Source organism: Schistocerca serialis, chromosome 4 (assembly GCF_023864345.2).
Source record: "Schistocerca serialis cubense isolate TAMUIC-IGC-003099 chromosome 4, iqSchSeri2.2, whole genome shotgun sequence".
In the NCBI taxonomy this organism is placed as follows: domain Eukaryota; kingdom Metazoa; phylum Arthropoda; class Insecta; order Orthoptera; family Acrididae; genus Schistocerca; species Schistocerca serialis.
The window spans coordinates 194,718,148-194,731,913 of record NC_064641.1 but is presented as its reverse complement, the minus strand read 5'-3'; the positions used below and the strand labels follow the sequence as shown (position 1 = coordinate 194,731,913).

General features: G+C 53.6%; 30 non-coding genes across 30 annotated transcripts; 24 read left to right on the top strand and 6 right to left on the bottom strand.

Moving 5' to 3' along the window:
• The first annotated feature begins 574 nt into the window (after positions 1-574).
• Trnam-cau (transfer RNA methionine (anticodon CAU)) lies at positions 575-647 on the top strand. Its single transcript has one exon. It is a non-coding gene; the product is annotated as a tRNA-Met (tRNA).
• Positions 648-969: 322 nt separating this feature from the next.
• On the top strand, positions 970-1,041 carry Trnae-uuc (transfer RNA glutamic acid (anticodon UUC)). The gene has a single exon. It is a non-coding gene; the product is annotated as a tRNA-Glu (tRNA).
• Positions 1,042-1,337: 296 nt separating this feature from the next.
• Trnak-uuu (transfer RNA lysine (anticodon UUU)) lies at positions 1,338-1,410 on the top strand. Its single transcript has one exon. It is a non-coding gene; the product is annotated as a tRNA-Lys (tRNA).
• Positions 1,411-1,549: 139 nt separating this feature from the next.
• Trnas-aga (transfer RNA serine (anticodon AGA)) lies at positions 1,550-1,631 on the top strand. Its single transcript has one exon. It is a non-coding gene; the product is annotated as a tRNA-Ser (tRNA).
• Positions 1,632-1,902: 271 nt separating this feature from the next.
• Positions 1,903-1,974, bottom strand: Trnag-ucc (transfer RNA glycine (anticodon UCC)). The gene has a single exon. It is a non-coding gene; the product is annotated as a tRNA-Gly (tRNA).
• Positions 1,975-2,787: 813 nt separating this feature from the next.
• Trnam-cau (transfer RNA methionine (anticodon CAU)) lies at positions 2,788-2,860 on the top strand. The gene has a single exon. It is a non-coding gene; the product is annotated as a tRNA-Met (tRNA).
• A 322-nt stretch (positions 2,861-3,182) lies between these two features.
• Positions 3,183-3,254, top strand: Trnae-uuc (transfer RNA glutamic acid (anticodon UUC)). Its single transcript has one exon. It is a non-coding gene; the product is annotated as a tRNA-Glu (tRNA).
• A 296-nt stretch (positions 3,255-3,550) lies between these two features.
• Trnak-uuu (transfer RNA lysine (anticodon UUU)) lies at positions 3,551-3,623 on the top strand. The gene has a single exon. It is a non-coding gene; the product is annotated as a tRNA-Lys (tRNA).
• A 139-nt stretch (positions 3,624-3,762) lies between these two features.
• Trnas-aga (transfer RNA serine (anticodon AGA)) lies at positions 3,763-3,844 on the top strand. The gene has a single exon. It is a non-coding gene; the product is annotated as a tRNA-Ser (tRNA).
• A 271-nt stretch (positions 3,845-4,115) lies between these two features.
• On the bottom strand, positions 4,116-4,187 carry Trnag-ucc (transfer RNA glycine (anticodon UCC)). The gene has a single exon. It is a non-coding gene; the product is annotated as a tRNA-Gly (tRNA).
• An 813-nt stretch (positions 4,188-5,000) lies between these two features.
• Positions 5,001-5,073, top strand: Trnam-cau (transfer RNA methionine (anticodon CAU)). The gene has a single exon. It is a non-coding gene; the product is annotated as a tRNA-Met (tRNA).
• A 322-nt stretch (positions 5,074-5,395) lies between these two features.
• Positions 5,396-5,467, top strand: Trnae-uuc (transfer RNA glutamic acid (anticodon UUC)). The gene has a single exon. It is a non-coding gene; the product is annotated as a tRNA-Glu (tRNA).
• Positions 5,468-5,763: 296 nt separating this feature from the next.
• Positions 5,764-5,836, top strand: Trnak-uuu (transfer RNA lysine (anticodon UUU)). Its single transcript has one exon. It is a non-coding gene; the product is annotated as a tRNA-Lys (tRNA).
• A 139-nt stretch (positions 5,837-5,975) lies between these two features.
• On the top strand, positions 5,976-6,057 carry Trnas-aga (transfer RNA serine (anticodon AGA)). The gene has a single exon. It is a non-coding gene; the product is annotated as a tRNA-Ser (tRNA).
• Positions 6,058-6,328: 271 nt separating this feature from the next.
• Trnag-ucc (transfer RNA glycine (anticodon UCC)) lies at positions 6,329-6,400 on the bottom strand. The gene has a single exon. It is a non-coding gene; the product is annotated as a tRNA-Gly (tRNA).
• Positions 6,401-7,213: 813 nt separating this feature from the next.
• Trnam-cau (transfer RNA methionine (anticodon CAU)) lies at positions 7,214-7,286 on the top strand. The gene has a single exon. It is a non-coding gene; the product is annotated as a tRNA-Met (tRNA).
• Positions 7,287-7,608: 322 nt separating this feature from the next.
• Trnae-uuc (transfer RNA glutamic acid (anticodon UUC)) lies at positions 7,609-7,680 on the top strand. The gene has a single exon. It is a non-coding gene; the product is annotated as a tRNA-Glu (tRNA).
• Positions 7,681-7,976: 296 nt separating this feature from the next.
• On the top strand, positions 7,977-8,049 carry Trnak-uuu (transfer RNA lysine (anticodon UUU)). The gene has a single exon. It is a non-coding gene; the product is annotated as a tRNA-Lys (tRNA).
• Positions 8,050-8,188: 139 nt separating this feature from the next.
• Positions 8,189-8,270, top strand: Trnas-aga (transfer RNA serine (anticodon AGA)). Its single transcript has one exon. It is a non-coding gene; the product is annotated as a tRNA-Ser (tRNA).
• Positions 8,271-8,542: 272 nt separating this feature from the next.
• On the bottom strand, positions 8,543-8,614 carry Trnag-ucc (transfer RNA glycine (anticodon UCC)). The gene has a single exon. It is a non-coding gene; the product is annotated as a tRNA-Gly (tRNA).
• Positions 8,615-9,427: 813 nt separating this feature from the next.
• Trnam-cau (transfer RNA methionine (anticodon CAU)) lies at positions 9,428-9,500 on the top strand. The gene has a single exon. It is a non-coding gene; the product is annotated as a tRNA-Met (tRNA).
• A 322-nt stretch (positions 9,501-9,822) lies between these two features.
• Trnae-uuc (transfer RNA glutamic acid (anticodon UUC)) lies at positions 9,823-9,894 on the top strand. The gene has a single exon. It is a non-coding gene; the product is annotated as a tRNA-Glu (tRNA).
• Positions 9,895-10,190: 296 nt separating this feature from the next.
• Trnak-uuu (transfer RNA lysine (anticodon UUU)) lies at positions 10,191-10,263 on the top strand. The gene has a single exon. It is a non-coding gene; the product is annotated as a tRNA-Lys (tRNA).
• Positions 10,264-10,402: 139 nt separating this feature from the next.
• Trnas-aga (transfer RNA serine (anticodon AGA)) lies at positions 10,403-10,484 on the top strand. The gene has a single exon. It is a non-coding gene; the product is annotated as a tRNA-Ser (tRNA).
• A 272-nt stretch (positions 10,485-10,756) lies between these two features.
• On the bottom strand, positions 10,757-10,828 carry Trnag-ucc (transfer RNA glycine (anticodon UCC)). The gene has a single exon. It is a non-coding gene; the product is annotated as a tRNA-Gly (tRNA).
• Positions 10,829-11,641: 813 nt separating this feature from the next.
• Trnam-cau (transfer RNA methionine (anticodon CAU)) lies at positions 11,642-11,714 on the top strand. Its single transcript has one exon. It is a non-coding gene; the product is annotated as a tRNA-Met (tRNA).
• Positions 11,715-12,036: 322 nt separating this feature from the next.
• On the top strand, positions 12,037-12,108 carry Trnae-uuc (transfer RNA glutamic acid (anticodon UUC)). The gene has a single exon. It is a non-coding gene; the product is annotated as a tRNA-Glu (tRNA).
• A 296-nt stretch (positions 12,109-12,404) lies between these two features.
• Positions 12,405-12,477, top strand: Trnak-uuu (transfer RNA lysine (anticodon UUU)). The gene has a single exon. It is a non-coding gene; the product is annotated as a tRNA-Lys (tRNA).
• Positions 12,478-12,616: 139 nt separating this feature from the next.
• Trnas-aga (transfer RNA serine (anticodon AGA)) lies at positions 12,617-12,698 on the top strand. Its single transcript has one exon. It is a non-coding gene; the product is annotated as a tRNA-Ser (tRNA).
• A 272-nt stretch (positions 12,699-12,970) lies between these two features.
• On the bottom strand, positions 12,971-13,042 carry Trnag-ucc (transfer RNA glycine (anticodon UCC)). Its single transcript has one exon. It is a non-coding gene; the product is annotated as a tRNA-Gly (tRNA).
• Positions 13,043-13,766: the final 724 nt, after the last annotated feature.

Below are 13,766 nucleotides of genomic sequence, written 5' to 3'. Positions count from 1 at the left end.
ACTTTTTTCGGCTGTATCCGGCGTCGTTGGGTGGCAATCCCACTTTCCCTGCAGACAGCTACTCTGGAATATGCTCGGGAAGCACGGCCGACCGCCCCCAACAAATGCAACTAAAAAAATGAGAACAACAACTAAAAAAGTGGTAGGTTGTTCGCCTACCACTCGGGCGGCCCGGGTTCGATTCCCGGCCGATGCATCGTTTTGCTGTTCTCGCTATAATGCTGCCGCGCCGATTGCTCGTTTGAGCTGCGTCAGCCTCAGGAATGTATAGCAGGATTCGCTGTGAGAAGAACCAAACACGCAGCACGCAAGAGACCGTACTTGGACGGACGCGTGCTATTTCTGAACTCTAGCGTCAGCCTGGCCCTACAGGCCGCTGTGTTCAGGTGCCGCAAGGGCGATGTACTGTAACCTCAGGCAGTGCTGCTTTCCGTTGAAAAAGCCGCGGCAGCAGTTTAATATAGCAATTCGGGAAAGCACGTGTAGCAACACAACAGATTCTTGAGAAAGCGCAAACTGTCTATCTCTAATATGCGAGACTTACCAAGTTTCCTGGGACGTTGCTTGCAAACGTGCCTCGGTAGCGCAGTGGGTAGCGCGTAAGTCTCATAATCTTAAGGTCGTGAGTTCGATCCTCACCCGGGGCATTTAATTTGCTGTACATCATGGCTGAATTAACGGCGTTGCTGTTGCTAGGGAACGAACTGAATTGTCGTTTGTTATCCACAAGGAGCCCACGCCTCAGCGTTAAAATGTTTACATCCAGCTATGGCAAGGTACAGCTTTGACCTTTCTCCTCCCCTGTTGTGAGTAAAATATGATGCAAACTGCAATGAATTGTCAGTTTCGAGCTGTGCGCCATGCCAGTCTGCAAGCGCAAATATGCTCGCAAACAGAGAACACCACTAAGTCCGGATTCAGCACGAAAAGCGAGAGGAGAGGGAGTAAATCTGACGTTTATCGAGCAAATCCGGTGTGGTCTAGTGGCTAGGATACCTGGCTTTCACCCAGGAGGCCCGGGTTCGATTCCCGGTACCGGAAGGGAAGTTTTTGCGCACACGACCCTCCATGTTTTGGCCCTCCAACCCTCGTTTGTCGCCCTCCTTCCGGAGCTTCAACCGAGCGTAATCGGGGAAAACAGGCACGAGATGCAATTACTGTCAGCACCGGGGTAAAGGGAGAAGAGGCACTGGTCCGCTGTTGGGCTGCTACCAGCGTCAGTGGCAAGTCGGTGAAGTCGCCAGTTGCGCCAGAAGCCAGCAATTACCGTAGTACGCCTACACACGCGTTCCAGTTATTCACATTGCCTGCAGCTGCTCCATCCACAGCAAGCGTGAGCCCGGATAGCTCAGTCGGTAGAGCATTAGGCTTTTAACCTAAGGGTCCAGGGTTCGAGTCCCTGTCCGGGCGAAGATTTTAACGCTTCCGTAATGGCTCGTCTCGTAGCGCTGGTAGCCCTGCCGTAATCAGTGCACGGAGTTCGTTTCCTGTCAACATTCTGCGCAGAACGGTTTGATTTTTCACGATTCGAGGGGACTTTTGGCTGCGAGCAGTCGTGGCCGAGTGGTTAAGGCGTCTGACTAGAAATCAGATTCCCTCTGGGAGCGTAGGTTCGAGTCCTACCGACAGCGTCTCTTTTTTTTTATTTTTTTGTTTAAGAAGAAGGAGCACAAAACTTCGCAGTTTGCCTGTACTTCGCTACACCTCACCTCTCACAGCCGTTTATATCGCCTGTCCTCTTGATAAGGGCGAATTCCAAGCGTCAGCTTTCGCGTCAGCCGAGCAAAGTCGGGACAAGTCGGGACATACTACAGGATGGCCTGGAGTGGAGCAACGACGGAAAGAAAACGTTAATGTAACAGCACGTGGCTCACATACTCAGACGTAAAAATTTGCGCCCGTTGCGGTGGCCGGGAATCGAACCCGGATCAACTGCTGGGAAGGCAACTATGCTCACCATTACACCACCACCGCACAGCCGCTGCTCGTAACGCCGCGCTGTGTCGGCTTCCCGCCCGCCGGCAGCGGCCCACGGTGATAGTAGCTGTAGGCGCTTTACGAGGTAGGAGGGTGCATCCACACGCGTTCGGGCAGCGCCTCCACGCACGCTGCGTCTTTGGGCAAGACTCGTCGCCGCGGCCGCAAGGTTACTCACACGATAGTGATGAGCGGTCGCTTTAAGGCAGTGTAGTGGGGGACTCCGCGTGTGTAGCACTTTTTTCGGCTGTATCCGGCGTCGTTGGGTGGCAATCCCACTTTCCCTGCAGACAGCTACTCTGGAATATGCTCGGGAAGCACGGCCGACCGCCCCCAACAAATGCAACTAAAAAAATGAGAACAACAACTAAAAAAGTGGTAGGTTGTTCGCCTACCACTCGGGCGGCCCGGGTTCGATTCCCGGCCGATGCATCGTTTTGCTGTTCTCGCTATAATGCTGCCGCGCCGATTGCTCGTTTGAGCTGCGTCAGCCTCAGGAATGTATAGCAGGATTCGCTGTGAGAAGAACCAAACACGCAGCACGCAAGAGACCGTACTTGGACGGACGCGTGCTATTTCTGAACTCTAGCGTCAGCCTGGCCCTACAGGCCGCTGTGTTCAGGTGCCGCAAGGGCGATGTACTGTAACCTCAGGCAGTGCTGCTTTCCGTTGAAAAAGCCGCGGCAGCAGTTTAATATAGCAATTCGGGAAAGCACGTGTAGCAACACAACAGATTCTTGAGAAAGCGCAAACTGTCTATCTCTAATATGCGAGACTTACCAAGTTTCCTGGGACGTTGCTTGCAAACGTGCCTCGGTAGCGCAGTGGGTAGCGCGTAAGTCTCATAATCTTAAGGTCGTGAGTTCGATCCTCACCCGGGGCATTTAATTTGCTGTACATCATGGCTGAATTAACGGCGTTGCTGTTGCTAGGGAACGAACTGAATTGTCGTTTGTTATCCACAAGGAGCCCACGCCTCAGCGTTAAAATGTTTACATCCAGCTATGGCAAGGTACAGCTTTGACCTTTCTCCTCCCCTGTTGTGAGTAAAATATGATGCAAACTGCAATGAATTGTCAGTTTCGAGCTGTGCGCCATGCCAGTCTGCAAGCGCAAATATGCTCGCAAACAGAGAACACCACTAAGTCCGGATTCAGCACGAAAAGCGAGAGGAGAGGGAGTAAATCTGACGTTTATCGAGCAAATCCGGTGTGGTCTAGTGGCTAGGATACCTGGCTTTCACCCAGGAGGCCCGGGTTCGATTCCCGGTACCGGAAGGGAAGTTTTTGCGCACACGACCCTCCATGTTTTGGCCCTCCAACCCTCGTTTGTCGCCCTCCTTCCGGAGCTTCAACCGAGCGTAATCGGGGAAAACAGGCACGAGATGCAATTACTGTCAGCACCGGGGTAAAGGGAGAAGAGGCACTGGTCCGCTGTTGGGCTGCTACCAGCGTCAGTGGCAAGTCGGTGAAGTCGCCAGTTGCGCCAGAAGCCAGCAATTACCGTAGTACGCCTACACACGCGTTCCAGTTATTCACATTGCCTGCAGCTGCTCCATCCACAGCAAGCGTGAGCCCGGATAGCTCAGTCGGTAGAGCATTAGGCTTTTAACCTAAGGGTCCAGGGTTCGAGTCCCTGTCCGGGCGAAGATTTTAACGCTTCCGTAATGGCTCGTCTCGTAGCGCTGGTAGCCCTGCCGTAATCAGTGCACGGAGTTCGTTTCCTGTCAACATTCTGCGCAGAACGGTTTGATTTTTCACGATTCGAGGGGACTTTTGGCTGCGAGCAGTCGTGGCCGAGTGGTTAAGGCGTCTGACTAGAAATCAGATTCCCTCTGGGAGCGTAGGTTCGAGTCCTACCGACAGCGTCTCTTTTTTTTTATTTTTTTGTTTAAGAAGAAGGAGCACAAAACTTCGCAGTTTGCCTGTACTTCGCTACACCTCACCTCTCACAGCCGTTTATATCGCCTGTCCTCTTGATAAGGGCGAATTCCAAGCGTCAGCTTTCGCGTCAGCCGAGCAAAGTCGGGACAAGTCGGGACATACTACAGGATGGCCTGGAGTGGAGCAACGACGGAAAGAAAACGTTAATGTAACAGCACGTGGCTCACATACTCAGACGTAAAAATTTGCGCCCGTTGCGGTGGCCGGGAATCGAACCCGGATCAACTGCTGGGAAGGCAACTATGCTCACCATTACACCACCACCGCACAGCCGCTGCTCGTAACGCCGCGCTGTGTCGGCTTCCCGCCCGCCGGCAGCGGCCCACGGTGATAGTAGCTGTAGGCGCTTTACGAGGTAGGAGGGTGCATCCACACGCGTTCGGGCAGCGCCTCCACGCACGCTGCGTCTTTGGGCAAGACTCGTCGCCGCGGCCGCAAGGTTACTCACACGATAGTGATGAGCGGTCGCTTTAAGGCAGTGTAGTGGGGGACTCCGCGTGTGTAGCACTTTTTTCGGCTGTATCCGGCGTCGTTGGGTGGCAATCCCACTTTCCCTGCAGACAGCTACTCTGGAATATGCTCGGGAAGCACGGCCGACCGCCCCCAACAAATGCAACTAAAAAAATGAGAACAACAACTAAAAAAGTGGTAGGTTGTTCGCCTACCACTCGGGCGGCCCGGGTTCGATTCCCGGCCGATGCATCGTTTTGCTGTTCTCGCTATAATGCTGCCGCGCCGATTGCTCGTTTGAGCTGCGTCAGCCTCAGGAATGTATAGCAGGATTCGCTGTGAGAAGAACCAAACACGCAGCACGCAAGAGACCGTACTTGGACGGACGCGTGCTATTTCTGAACTCTAGCGTCAGCCTGGCCCTACAGGCCGCTGTGTTCAGGTGCCGCAAGGGCGATGTACTGTAACCTCAGGCAGTGCTGCTTTCCGTTGAAAAAGCCGCGGCAGCAGTTTAATCTAGCAATTCGGGAAAGCACGTGTAGCAACACAACAGATTCTTGAGAAAGCGCAAACTGTCTATCTCTAATATGCGAGACTTACCAAGTTTCCTGGGACGTTGCTTGCAAACGTGCCTCGGTAGCGCAGTGGGTAGCGCGTAAGTCTCATAATCTTAAGGTCGTGAGTTCGATCCTCACCCGGGGCATTTAATTTGCTGTACATCATGGCTGAATTAACGGCGTTGCTGTTGCTAGGGAACGAACTGAATTGTCGTTTGTTATCCACAAGGAGCCCACGCCTCAGCGTTAAAATGTTTACATCCAGCTATGGCAAGGTACAGCTTTGACCTTTCTCCTCCCCTGTTGTGAGTAAAATATGATGCAAACTGCAATGAATTGTCAGTTTCGAGCTGTGCGCCATGCCAGTCTGCAAGCGCAAATATGCTCGCAAACAGAGAACACCACTAAGTCCGGATTCAGCACGAAAAGCGAGAGGAGAGGGAGTAAATCTGACATTTATCGAGCAAATCCGGTGTGGTCTAGTGGCTAGGATACCTGGCTTTCACCCAGGAGGCCCGGGTTCGATTCCCGGTACCGGAAGGGAAGTTTTTGCGCACACGACCCTCCATGTTTTGGCCCTCCAACCCTCGTTTGTCGCCCTCCTTCCGGAGCTTCAACCGAGCGTAATCGGGGAAAACAGGCACGAGATGCAATTACTGTCAGCACCGGGGTAAAGGGAGAAGAGGCACTGGTCCGCTGTTGGGCTGCTACCAGCGTCAGTGGCAAGTCGGTGAAGTCGCCAGTTGCGCCAGAAGCCAGCAATTACCGTAGTACGCCTACACACGCGTTCCAGTTATTCACATTGCCTGCAGCTGCTCCATCCACAGCAAGCGTGAGCCCGGATAGCTCAGTCGGTAGAGCATTAGGCTTTTAACCTAAGGGTCCAGGGTTCGAGTCCCTGTCCGGGCGAAGATTTTAACGCTTCCGTAATGGCTCGTCTCGTAGCGCTGGTAGCCCTGCCGTAATCAGTGCACGGAGTTCGTTTCCTGTCAACATTCTGCGCAGAACGGTTTGATTTTTCACGATTCGAGGGGACTTTTGGCTGCGAGCAGTCGTGGCCGAGTGGTTAAGGCGTCTGACTAGAAATCAGATTCCCTCTGGGAGCGTAGGTTCGAGTCCTACCGACAGCGTCTCTTTTTTTTTATTTTTTTGTTTAAGAAGAAGGAGCACAAAACTTCGCAGTTTGCCTGTACTTCGCTACACCTCACCTCTCACAGCCGTTTATATCGCCTGTCCTCTTGATAAGGGCGAATTCCAAGCGTCAGCTTTCGCGTCAGCCGAGCAAAGTCGGGACAAGTCGGGACATACTACAGGATGGCCTGGAGTGGAGCAACGACGGAAAGAAAACGTTAATGTAACAGCACGTGGCTCACATACTCAGACGTAAAAATTTGCGCCCGTTGCGGTGGCCGGGAATCGAACCCGGATCAACTGCTGGGAAGGCAACTATGCTCACCATTACACCACCACCGCACAGCCGCTGCTCGTAACGCCGCGCTGTGTCGGCTTCCCGCCCGCCGGCAGCGGCCCACGGTGATAGTAGCTGTAGGCGCTTTACGAGGTAGGAGGGTGCATCCACACGCGTTCGGGCAGCGCCTCCACGCACGCTGCGTCTTTGGGCAAGACTCGTCGCCGCGGCCGCAAGGTTACTCACACGATAGTGATGAGCGGTCGCTTTAAGGCAGTGTAGTGGGGGACTCCGCGTGTGTAGCACTTTTTTCGGCTGTATCCGGCGTCGTTGGGTGGCAATCCCACTTTCCCTGCAGACAGCTACTCTGGAATATGCTCGGGAAGCACGGCCGACCGCCCCCAACAAATGCAACTAAAAAAATGAGAACAACAACTAAAAAAGTGGTAGGTTGTTCGCCTACCACTCGGGCGGCCCGGGTTCGATTCCCGGCCGATGCATCGTTTTGCTGTTCTCGCTATAATGCTGCCGCGCCGATTGCTCGTTTGAGCTGCGTCAGCCTCAGGAATGTATAGCAGGATTCGCTGTGAGAAGAACCAAACACGCAGCACGCAAGAGACCGTACTTGGACGGACGCGTGCTATTTCTGAACTCTAGCGTCAGCCTGGCCCTACAGGCCGCTGTGTTCAGGTGCCGCAAGGGCGATGTACTGTAACCTCAGGCAGTGCTGCTTTCCGTTGAAAAAGCCGCGGCAGCAGTTTAATCTAGCAATTCGGGAAAGCACGTGTAGCAACACAACAGATTCTTGAGAAAGCGCAAACTGTCTATCTCTAATATGCGAGACTTACCAAGTTTCCTGGGACGTTGCTTGCAAACGTGCCTCGGTAGCGCAGTGGGTAGCGCGTAAGTCTCATAATCTTAAGGTCGTGAGTTCGATCCTCACCCGGGGCATTTAATTTGCTGTACATCATGGCTGAATTAACGGCGTTGCTGTTGCTAGGGAACGAACTGAATTGTCGTTTGTTATCCACAAGGAGCCCACGCCTCAGCGTTAAAATGTTTACATCCAGCTATGGCAAGGTACAGCTTTGACCTTTCTCCTCCCCTGTTGTGAGTAAAATATGATGCAAACTGCAATGAATTGTCAGTTTCGAGCTGTGCGCCATGCCAGTCTGCAAGCGCAAATATGCTCGCAAACAGAGAACACCACTAAGTCCGGATTCAGCACGAAAAGCGAGAGGAGAGGGAGTAAATCTGACATTTATCGAGCAAATCCGGTGTGGTCTAGTGGCTAGGATACCTGGCTTTCACCCAGGAGGCCCGGGTTCGATTCCCGGTACCGGAAGGGAAGTTTTTGCGCACACGACCCTCCATGTTTTGGCCCTCCAACCCTCGTTTGTCGCCCTCCTTCCGGAGCTTCAACCGAGCGTAATCGGGGAAAACAGGCACGAGATGCAATTACTGTCAGCACCGGGGTAAAGGGAGAAGAGGCACTGGTCCGCTGTTGGGCTGCTACCAGCGTCAGTGGCAAGTCGGTGAAGTCGCCAGTTGCGCCAGAAGCCAGCAATTACCGTAGTACGCCTACACACGCGTTCCAGTTATTCACATTGCCTGCAGCTGCTCCATCCACAGCAAGCGTGAGCCCGGATAGCTCAGTCGGTAGAGCATTAGGCTTTTAACCTAAGGGTCCAGGGTTCGAGTCCCTGTCCGGGCGAAGATTTTAACGCTTCCGTAATGGCTCGTCTCGTAGCGCTGGTAGCCCTGCCGTAATCAGTGCACGGAGTTCGTTTCCTGTCAACATTCTGCGCAGAACGGTTTGATTTTTCACGATTCGAGGGGACTTTTGGCTGCGAGCAGTCGTGGCCGAGTGGTTAAGGCGTCTGACTAGAAATCAGATTCCCTCTGGGAGCGTAGGTTCGAGTCCTACCGACTGCGTCTCTTTTTTTTTTATTTTTTTGTTTAAGAAGAAGGAGCACAAAACTTCGCAGTTTGCCTGTACTTCGCTACACCTCACCTCTCACAGCCGTTTATATCGCCTGTCCTCTTGATAAGGGCGAATTCCAAGCGTCAGCTTTCGCGTCAGCCGAGCAAAGTCGGGACAAGTCGGGACATACTACAGGATGGCCTGGAGTGGAGCAACGACGGAAAGAAAACGTTAATGTAACAGCACGTGGCTCACATACTCAGACGTAAAAAATTTCGCCCGTTGCGGTGGCCGGGAATCGAACCCGGATCAACTGCTGGGAAGGCAACTATGCTCACCATTACACCACCACCGCACAGCCGCTGCTCGTAACGCCGCGCTGTGTCGGCTTCCCGCCCGCCGGCAGCGGCCCACGGTGATAGTAGCTGTAGGCGCTTTACGAGGTAGGAGGGTGCATCCACACGCGTTCGGGCAGCGCCTCCACGCACGCTGCGTCTTTGGGCAAGACTCGTCGCCGCGGCCGCAAGGTTACTCACACGATAGTGATGAGCGGTCGCTTTAAGGCAGTGTAGTGGGGGACTCCGCGTGTGTAGCACTTTTTTCGGCTGTATCCGGCGTCGTTGGGTGGCAATCCCACTTTCCCTGCAGACAGCTACTCTGGAATATGCTCGGGAAGCACGGCCGACCGCCCCCAACAAATGCAACTAAAAAAATGAGAACAACAACTAAAAAAGTGGTAGGTTGTTCGCCTACCACTCGGGCGGCCCGGGTTCGATTCCCGGCCGATGCATCGTTTTGCTGTTCTCGCTATAATGCTGCCGCGCCGATTGCTCGTTTGAGCTGCGTCAGCCTCAGGAATGTATAGCAGGATTCGCTGTGAGAAGAACCAAACACGCAGCACGCAAGAGACCGTACTTGGACGGACGCGTGCTATTTCTGAACTCTAGCGTCAGCCTGGCCCTACAGGCCGCTGTGTTCAGGTGCCGCAAGGGCGATGTACTGTAACCTCAGGCAGTGCTGCTTTCCGTTGAAAAAGCCGCGGCAGCAGTTTAATCTAGCAATTCGGGAAAGCACGTGTAGCAACACAACAGATTCTTGAGAAAGCGCAAACTGTCTATCTCTAATATGCGAGACTTACCAAGTTTCCTGGGACGTTGCTTGCAAACGTGCCTCGGTAGCGCAGTGGGTAGCGCGTAAGTCTCATAATATTAAGGTCGTGAGTTCGATCCTCACCCGGGGCATTTAATTTGCTGTACATCATGGCTGAATTAACGGCGTTGCTGTTGCTAGGGAACGAACTGAATTGTCGTTTGTTATCCACAAGGAGCCCACGCCTCAGCGTTAAAATGTTTACATCCAGCTATGGCAAGGTACAGCTTTGACCTTTCTCCTCCCCTGTTGTGAGTAAAATATGATGCAAACTGCAATGAATTGTCAGTTTCGAGCTGTGCGCCATGCCAGTCTGCAAGCGCAAATATGCTCGCAAACAGAGAACACCACTAAGTCCGGATTCAGCACGAAAAGCGAGAGGAGAGGGAGTAAATCTGACATTTATCGAGCAAATCCGGTGTGGTCTAGTGGCTAGGATACCTGGCTTTCACCCAGGAGGCCCGGGTTCGATTCCCGGTACCGGAAGGGAAGTTTTTGCGCACACGACCCTCCATGTTTTGGCCCTCCAACCCTCGTTTGTCGCCCTCCTTCCGGAGCTTCAACCGAGCGTAATCGGGGAAAACAGGCACGAGATGCAATTACTGTCAGCACCGGGGTAAAGGGAGAAGAGGCACTGGTCCGCTGTTGGGCTGCTACCAGCGTCAGTGGCAAGTCGGTGAAGTCGCCAGTTGCGCCAGAAGCCAGCAATTACCGTAGTACGCCTACACACGCGTTCCAGTTATTCACATTGCCTGCAGCTGCTCCATCCACAGCAAGCGTGAGCCCGGATAGCTCAGTCGGTAGAGCATTAGGCTTTTAACCTAAGGGTCCAGGGTTCGAGTCCCTGTCCGGGCGAAGATTTTAACGCTTCCGTAATGGCTCGTCTCGTAGCGCTGGTAGCCCTGCCGTAATCAGTGCACGGAGTTCGTTTCCTGTCAACATTCTGCGCAGAACGGTTTGATTTTTCACGATTCGAGGGGACTTTTGGCTGCGAGCAGTCGTGGCCGAGTGGTTAAGGCGTCTGACTAGAAATCAGATTCCCTCTGGGAGCGTAGGTTCGAGTCCTACCGACTGCGTCTCTTTTTTTTTTATTTTTTTGTTTAAGAAGAAGGAGCACAAAACTTCGCAGTTTGCCTGTACTTCGCTACACCTCACCTCTCACAGCCGTTTATATCGCCTGTCCTCTTGATAAGGGCGAATTCCAAGCGTCAGCTTTCGCGTCAGCCGAGCAAAGTCGGGACAAGTCGGGACATACTACAGGATGGCCTGGAGTGGAGCAACGACGGAAAGAAAACGTTAATGTAACAGCACGTGGCTCACATACTCAGACGTAAAAATTTGCGCCCGTTGCGGTGGCCGGGAATCGAACCCGGATCAACGGCTGGGAAGGCAACTATGCTCACCATTACACCACCACCGCACAGCCGCTGCTCGTAACGCCGCGCTGTGTCGGCTTCCCGCCCGCCGGCAGCGGCCCACGGTGATAGTAGCTGTAGGCGCTTTACGAGGTAGGAGGGTGCATCCACACGCGTTCGGGCAGCGCCTCCACGCACGCTGCGTCTTTGGGCAAGACTCGTCGCCGCGGCCGCAAGGTTACTCACACGATAGTGATGAGCGGTCGCTTTAAGGCAGTGTAGTGGGGGACTCCGCGTGTGTAGCACTTTTTTCGGCTGTATCCGGCGTCGTTGGGTGGCAATCCCACTTTCCCTGCAGACAGCTACTCTGGAATATGCTCGGGAAGCACGGCCGACCGCCCCCAACAAATGCAACTAAAAAAATGAGAACAACAACTAAAAAAGTGGTAGGTTGTTCGCCTACCACTCGGGCGGCCCGGGTTCGATTCCCGGCCGATGCATCGTTTTGCTGTTCTCGCTATAATGCTGCCGCGCCGATTGCTCGTTTGAGCTGCGTCAGCCTCAGGAATGTATAGCAGGATTCGCTGTGAGAAGAACCAAACACGCAGCACGCAAGAGACCGTACTTGGACGGACGCGTGCTATTTCTGAACTCTAGCGTCAGCCTGGCCCTACAGGCCGCTGTGTTCAGGTGCCGCAAGGGCGATGTACTGTAACCTCAGGCAGTGCTGCTTTCCGTTGAAAAAGCCGCGGCAGCAGTTTAATCTAGCAATTCGGGAAAGCACGTGTAGCAACACAACAGATTCTTGAGAAAGCGCAAACTGTCTATCTCTAATATGCGAGACTTACCAAGTTTCCTGGGACGTTGCTTGCAAACGTGCCTCGGTAGCGCAGTGGGTAGCGCGTAAGTCTCATAATCTTAAGGTCGTGAGTTCGATCCTCACCCGGGGCATTTAATTTGCTGTACATCATGGCTGAATTAACGGCGTTGCTGTTGCTAGGGAACGAACTGAATTGTCGTTTGTTATCCACAAGGAGCCCACGCCTCAGCGTTAAAATGTTTACATCCAGCTATGGCAAGGTACAGCTTTGACCTTTCTCCTCCCCTGTTGTGAGTAAAATATGATGCAAACTGCAATGAATTGTCAGTTTCGAGCTGTGCGCCATGCCAGTCTGCAAGCGCAAATATGCTCGCAAACAGAGAACACCACTAAGTCCGGATTCAGCACGAAAAGCGAGAGGAGAGGGAGTAAATCTGACATTTATCGAGCAAATCCGGTGTGGTCTAGTGGCTAGGATACCTGGCTTTCACCCAGGAGGCCCGGGTTCGATTCCCGGTACCGGAAGGGAAGTTTTTGCGCACACGACCCTCCATGTTTTGGCCCTCCAACCCTCGTTTGTCGCCCTCCTTCCGGAGCTTCAACCGAGCGTAATCGGGGAAAACAGGCACGAGATGCAATTACTGTCAGCACCGGGGTAAAGGGAGAAGAGGCACTGGTCCGCTGTTGGGCTGCTACCAGCGTCAGTGGCAAGTCGGTGAAGTCGCCAGTTGCGCCAGAAGCCAGCAATTACCGTAGTACGCCTACACACGCGTTCCAGTTATTCACATTGCCTGCAGCTGCTCCATCCACAGCAAGCGTGAGCCCGGATAGCTCAGTCGGTAGAGCATTAGGCTTTTAACCTAAGGGTCCAGGGTTCGAGTCCCTGTCCGGGCGAAGATTTTAACGCTTCCGTAATGGCTCGTCTCGTAGCGCTGGTAGCCCTGCCGTAATCAGTGCACGGAGTTCGTTTCCTGTCAACATTCTGCGCAGAACGGTTTGATTTTTCACGATTCGAGGGGACTTTTGGCTGCGAGCAGTCGTGGCCGAGTGGTTAAGGCGTCTGACTAGAAATCAGATTCCCTCTGGGAGCGTAGGTTCGAGTCCTACCGACTGCGTCTCTTTTTTTTTTATTTTTTTGTTTAAGAAGAAGGAGCACAAAACTTCGCAGTTTGCCTGTACTTCGCTACACCTCACCTCTCACAGCCGTTTATATCGCCTGTCCTCTTGATAAGGGCGAATTCCAAGCGTCAGCTTTCGCGTCAGCCGAGCAAAGTCGGGACAAGTCGGGACATACTACAGGATGGCCTGGAGTGGAGCAACGACGGAAAGAAAACGTTAATGTAACAGCACGTGGCTCACATACTCAGACGTAAAAATTTGCGCCCGTTGCGGTGGCCGGGAATCGAACCCGGATCAACGGCTGGGAAGGCAACTATGCTCACCATTACACCACCACCGCACAGCCGCTGCTCGTAACGCCGCGCTGTGTCGGCTTCCCGCCCGCCGGCAGCGGCCCACGGTGATAGTAGCTGTAGGCGCTTTACGAGGTAGGAGGGTGCATCCACACGCGTTCGGGCAGCGCCTCCACGCACGCTGCGTCTTTGGGCAAGACTCGTCGCCGCGGCCGCAAGGTTACTCACACGATAGTGATGAGCGGTCGCTTTAAGGCAGTGTAGTGGGGGACTCCGCGTGTGTAGCACTTTTTTCGGCTGTATCCGGCGTCGTTGGGTGGCAATCCCACTTTCCCTGCAGACAGCTACTCTGGAATATGCTCGGGAAGCACGGCCGACCGCCCCCAACAAATGCAACTAAAAAAATGAGAACAACAACTAAAAAAGTGGTAGGTTGTTCGCCTACCACTCGGGCGGCCCGGGTTCGATTCCCGGCCGATGCATCGTTTTGCTGTTCTCGCTATAATGCTGCCGCGCCGATTGCTCGTTTGAGCTGCGTCAGCCTCAGGAATGTATAGCAGGATTCGCTGTGAGAAGAACCAAACACGCAGCACGCAAGAGACCGTACTTGGACGGACGCGTGCTATTTCTGAACTCTAGCGTCAGCCTGGCCCTACAGGCCGCTGTGTTCAGGTGCCGCAAGGGCGATGTACTGTAACCTCAGGCAGTGCTGCTTTCCGTTGAAAAAGCCGCGGCAGCAGTTTAATCTAGCAATTCGGGAAAGCACGTGTA